We start from the raw sequence: 6336 nt of genomic DNA, 5'->3' as shown, positions 1-6336 counted from the left end.
TTCATATTTTCTTGAGGGCAGGCTTAGCCACCCTGCTTCACTATTGCACATGGCGCTGAGGTCATCTAATGAGGCCATGTGCCATGTGTTCAGAGGAAATTAGGCGCAACATCTCCATTTGCAAGGTTGGGCCTCGTTTTTGTACTCAGGACATCAGGAGACTCAGCACACAAAGAAGTCTCTTGTTTCTTTGGTAGCCACCCAGAACCATGCTGTCCAAATATTCCCATATTGGTCCCAGGGCTCTGCTTGTCAGCCTGTTTCTGAAATGTCTTCCAAGCAGCTGAATCCATTCACACAGCTGCTTTTTTTCCTCCTCCTCATCCTCCTCCTTCTCCTCCCCCCCTTCTCCTCTTCCTTCTTCTCCCTTTCCCCTCTCTCTCCACCCCCCTCCTCCTCCTTCTTTGTGGTGGAAATGGGGCCAAACATTGGGTTTTCTTTTGAAACTGATAACTGCTGGCAAGTTACAGGTGTAACTCAATACTTGGTTGGGCACTTGAGGGCCTTCTGTGACTTTTGAAGTGACAAGTAGCTTGACCTGGAGCTTCAACAGATCACTCCCACTGGAAACTTTCCCGTGTTTCTTGTGCTATTTGCGGTAAGGATTTGAAATTTGCTTTTCTGAGAAAGTTATGTACAGGGGTCTCGATGTGACTTATTTACTCCAGACAGGCACTGAACCTTTCCCTCTCAGGGCTTGTCCTTTCTTCCTCTTCTCAGTCCACCCTTATTCAGAAGCCAGATCCGTCACTCCTGTGACTCCATTTTACCAAGAATGACAAAGTCCTCACCAAACTACCTCTGACTCCCACTCTTCCCCCCTCACTAATCCTGGCCACACTGACCGCTCCATTCCTCACATCCCACTGCTGGTTTTGCATTTACTCTCCCCTCCCTCTGGAATGGTCTTTCCTGTGGCAGTCACTCACTTAAGTCCTTCTATTCAAATGTTTTCCTCAGGCAAAGTCTTCCTGGATCACCTTTGAGAAAACACCACTTCCAAGTCTCTTTTTCCTATTAACTGGCTTTTCTTTCATATTGTACCTATCACTACTACTCATGTTTGTCTGTGTAGCATCTGTCATCCTGTCTAGAATGTAAGCTCCTTGGCAGCAGGAACCCTATTTATTTTTTCACTTCTGTATCCTCATCATCCAAACAGAGCAGGTGCTCAAAAGTATATGCCAAATAAATAAACATAGCTCTTAACCAATTGTTAACTCATTTGTAAAATGTGGCTACTCAATATATTTCCTTCAATGGGTAGTTATTATTAAGTAAGATGGGTAGAAAGCACTCAGCTCAGTGCCTAATATATCATTAGATGCTTAATAAATGACACTGGAAAGTCATTTCTTGGATGTTTATTTATTTCTTTTTTCGTCAATTGTGGGGCTTGAACTCTGGGCCTGGGAGCTGTCCCTCAGCTCTTCAGCTCAAGGCTAGTGCTCTACCACTTGAGCCACAGTGTCACTTCCTGTTTTCTGGTTGTTTATTGGAGTTAAGTCTCACAGACTTTCCTGTGCAGGCTGGCTTTGAACAGCAATCCTCAGCTCTCAGCCTCCTGAGTAGCTAGGATTACAGGCATGAGCCACTGGCACCCAGCCTGGATGTTTATTTCTTACCAGGGCTAGGTCTGTGCTAGAGACTGCTAATGCAGAGATGAGACTTCAAAGAACCTACAGGGTAGGAGTCATTGAGAACTTGAATGAGACAATTTGGAGCAATATGGAGCACTATATATTTCTGAAACACACGCATGACAGGACCTTAGAAGGCCTGATGGTGCCATGTTTTTCCTTTATCCCCCAGCCTGGGAGAGGTAGGCCTAGCCAAGGAGCCTGATGGAGGTCAGAAAGGATGAGTTGTCCTCTCTGCTCCTGCTCGTAAGGGAGATGGTGACTCTGAGCAGGAACTGCTTTTCTACTCCACCTTCAAGAAGTCCACTTGTCCATGACAGCTCATGCTGCCCTTTGCTGCATTTTAAACTCCTTTCCTGGCATCTATGAGATGAGCAGCTAAATTTGTGCAAAATTACCTGCGAGGGGTCAGAGAGGATTAATGTTTTGAAACATGAATCAATCCTGTCAGTCATCTGCCATAATCCTCTAGCTAATTCCCACTGAGATGCCAATAAAAACTAAATTGCCTGAGATCCCTGCCTACTCTTTTCTCATATTGCACTTCCTCAGTATGGGAGGAGGGTTGCCAGTGACCTCAGGGTTACAGTTGGGAAGACTCAGCTCAAGACGTTTAGTGAGCTAGTCTATGGCCAGAGACATACATGTATATAAGATACCCTCACACTCTCGGTGACCTTGGGGTCTGATTGCCAGATTTAAAAAAATATAGTACACCCAGTGAAATTTCTGCTTAGGTGAACGAGGGATACTTTTTATCTTGTGCAATATTTGGGGTAAAACAGTACTCGTTTGAAGTTCAGCTCTCACTGGGTGTCTTTTTTTTTTTTTTTTTGGCCGGTTGTGGGGCTTGAACTCAGGGCCTGGATTTCCGCTCAAGGTTAGCGCTCTATCACTTTGTGCCATAGCACATCTTCTGATTTTCTTGTGGTTAACTGGAGATAAGAGTCTCACAGACTTTCCTGACCAGGCTGGCTTTGAACAGCGATCCTCAGATCTCAGCTCCTTGAGATTTCTTTTTTTTTTGGGGGGGGGTCCGGACGTGGGGCCTGAACTCTGGGCCTGGGCGCTGTCCCTCAGCTCTTCAGGCTAGCGCTCTACCACTTGAGCCACAGCACCACTTCCGGCTTTTTTCCTTTTGCTTATGTGGTGCTGAGGAATCGAACCCAGGGCCTCGTGCATGAAAGGCAAGCGCTCTACCACTGAGCCACCTCCCCAACCCCTCAGCTCCTTGAGTAGCTAGTATTACAGGCGTGAGCACCGGCCCCTGGCTGGAGTCTGCATTTTATTTGCTAAGTCTAACAACCCGGCCTGGGAAGTCCTCTTCGGCTGGCTGGACGTCCCTGTATGGATTTCGTTTCCTCCATCCGTGGATCCGGGGTGTTTCTGAGAGTTGCGAAGCGACTCCTTTAGGCGGAGAACCCCCACATCCTCCTGCTCAGGACCCGCAACTTTCGGGGATGGAAGCGATGCTCTTAGTTACCGCAGAACGGAACCATGACTGCGCGGCTTCTAGCCGCTGGCGTCGCCCCGCACGGTCTCTCACTCCGTCGGCTTCCTGTTTCGTGACGTCACTTCCGCATCCCCGGGCCGCCACAGGGTCTGCACGCTCTGCCCACCCGGAGGCGGAACCGACTAAGTATAAAAACCAATGGAAGCCATTGGTTGAAAGATACAGCGGCAGCTCCGCCTCCAATGGGAAACGGAACTTTCGCTGAGGGCTCGGGCGGGAAGGAGGTCAACCCGGGCCGAGAGCGGCGTGGGGGGCGGAAGGCGGGGGGCGGGGGGGGAGTGACTCGGAGTCCACCGGAAGGCCCCGCTTGTACCGGAAGTGGATTCTGGGTTGTCTGCGACTTCTTCAAGTTCCTAAAGAACCGGAAGGCCGGTGGACGCGAGGGGACTCGTCTCTGCTCTCCCTTCGCTGTCATTTCATACTTGGGAGATGACATCTTTCTGGCAGCAAAACGAGGCTCCGAATGAGCTCTACCGAGGAGATGTTTGGCATTTTATTTTTTTTGGGGGGTGTCCGGTCGTGGGGCCTGAACTCTGGGCCTGGGCGCTGTCCCTCAGCTCTTCAGCTCAAGGCTAGCGCTCTGCCACTGAGCCACCTTCCCAGCCCCATGTTTGGCATGTTAGAATAGCGTCTACTGTCTGTCTGTCCTGCCCTGCTCTCACCCTTCACTAATAGCATTTCATATCCACTCCGGATTTTTTTTCTCTTCCGTTTCTGGAGTTTGAATTTAGGGCCTGGAGATACTATCCGATTAAGGCCACAGACCCCCTCGTCCCCGCCTCCCCCCTGTGTTTCCTGCAGCTTATTTTTTCTGGTAAGGGCCTCACTTTCAGGGGTTGGCCTGGGACAGCCATCCTCCTTTCACCTTCCTCTGTAGCTAGTGTTATACCAGGCTTTTTGAGGTAGGGTCTTGCTAGCTTTTCCCTCCCCTCCCACGCGAACCTCCAAACATGACCTTTCAATCTCTAGCAGGTTTGAAAAAAAAAATAAAAAGAGTTTTTCTATCAAAGTAGCTTGCTTCCTTTCTGTTAATTTTGTGAGAATTGTTTTTCTGAAAAAGTTCATGCTTTGCCCAGGTGGCTTGGCTCTTGTTAATATATTTTAGTTACATCCTTTTTCTTGCTGCACTTTAAGACATCTTTTTAAAAGTTCCTTATATTTTAGTTATAGCCTGTTAATTAAGCCAAATACTTTTGCAGTTTGTGAACCTGAGTTCAGCCAGTGTGAGCTGAGTGGCCAGGCCTGCTGGGTTAGGGATAAAAAAGGAGCAGCCTGTCTCCTATGTGTGCTTGCTTGCCTGGTTATGGCACAGCTTCTGTAGAAGTAAACCTTGCCTTACTGAGTTGCTTTGAATATGTGGTCCTTATTCCTACATGACATCCCAGTAACCTGAGGTATTTCTAACACTGGGCTTGCAGGCCTGCTCCCAGTGCAGGCTTGAGGTGTTTATGGATGCCAACCTTTCACTGTCTCTGATGGAATCCTGGTTTTGCCATTATAATCCCAGCACATTATCCTCTCTGCCAGTTTCTGCTTCTGTAAAATGGGATAACATCTATCTTCCACTATTATAAGGATTAGTTTTTTTTTTAAACATACTTGATTGGGTGGGGGGGGGGGGGGAGGATGGGAAGGGGAAACAAAGGAGGAGGCTACAATGCTTGATAAGAAATGTACTCATTATCTTGCCCATGTAATTGTAACTCCTCTGTACAGTATTTTCACAATAAAAAATAAATTAATGTAAAAAAAACATACTTAAGGGCTGAGAATGTGGCTTAGTGGTAGAGTGCTTGCTTAGCGTGCATGAGGCCTTAGGTTAGATTCCTCAGTACCATATAAACAATAATAATACTAAAATCATATTAAAAATTAAAGCCATACTTAAAACACTCAAAAAGTTCCTGAAAAATTAGAAAATTGAAGCTTAGATGTGAATTAACTTAAGAACAGTTAGAGCAAGTTGGGAAAAGTGTTTGCCTAATCTGAGGGACCTATCAATCACCCAAGCTGCTTTCATATACAGACTTGGTCACACTGAGGCCCAGTGTTTTGGGGGAAGCTCACCAGGACCTGGGGCTTTATGCCTCTGACTTCTGTACCCATCATAGGCTACCTTTGTTGTGGCACCACGATAGGGAGCTCCTACGCTGGGGCTCTGGGCCAAAATGTCAACCTTCCCTTACTTCACCTGACTCCCAGGAAGAGAATATAATATTTTTAGAATAGTCAAAAATAAGAATTTATGAAAATTTGAGAGCAGACAGAGGACTTCTGTATTTTATATTGATATTAAAAACATAATTTTCACAAATACAAGGAACAGGCAAGTGAACACACTTCAGAATAAAAGCATTTTTCAGTCTGTTGATAGTTTTGGACAGTTGAGTGTCTGGGTAGTATCACCTCACCTTTCTTCCTGCTCTGGTCTCTATGACCTCTTCCTTTATGTGGTTTTGGATTCCCAGAGAGCCTGGGTAAAAGCATTGGTCCTCCAGTAAGGAGAAATACACATGTCCTGGTAGGCAGTTAGGATCTATCCATTCAGCACCTCGGTCAGTACTCTGCTCTTTTCTTCCCTCCCCTGAAGTCCCATGCATTTAAACCTATTACAAACCTTTGCAACTGACTTCAGTGGAAGTAAGTGATAAGAAGTAAGAGGAACTGGTTGGAGAAGAGGGTAAATTGAGCCTGGACCCAGGCAGGAGGGGAGGAAGCAGAGTGCTGCCTGGATATTAGCAGTCAGCTTCCTGGGATGGAGTCTCTGGCTAAGAGGGAAGGCCTGTTCCCAGAGACCCCGAGATGAACATTGAATTGCAAACAGACCTTAAACTGTTGCTTTCTGTCTTTACTGTCACTCCAGAGATACTGGCCTTGTTAGGGACTAGGCAGGCCAAGATGTGGGACCCAACGTTAGAAATACAGAATCCTGGACCGTTGGTATTAGAATCCTGACAATCTGGGCTGGGAAGGTAACCCAGTGGTAGAGTGCTTGCCTTGCATGCATGAGGCCCTGGGTTTGATTCCTCAGTACCACATAAACAGGAAAAAAAAAGCTGGAAGTGGCGCTGTGGCTCAAGTGGTAGAGTGCTAGCCTTGAGCTGAAGAGCTGAGGGACAATACTGAGGCCCAGAGTTCAGACCCCACCACCAACCAAAAAAAAAAAAAAGGCTGACAATCTGT

Source organism: Dipodomys ordii, unplaced genomic scaffold (genome assembly GCF_000151885.1).
Source record: "Dipodomys ordii isolate 6190 unplaced genomic scaffold, Dord_2.0 Scaffold51, whole genome shotgun sequence".
Taxonomy (NCBI): Eukaryota; Metazoa; Chordata; class Mammalia; order Rodentia; family Heteromyidae; genus Dipodomys; species Dipodomys ordii.
This window is presented reverse-complemented; position numbering follows the sequence as displayed.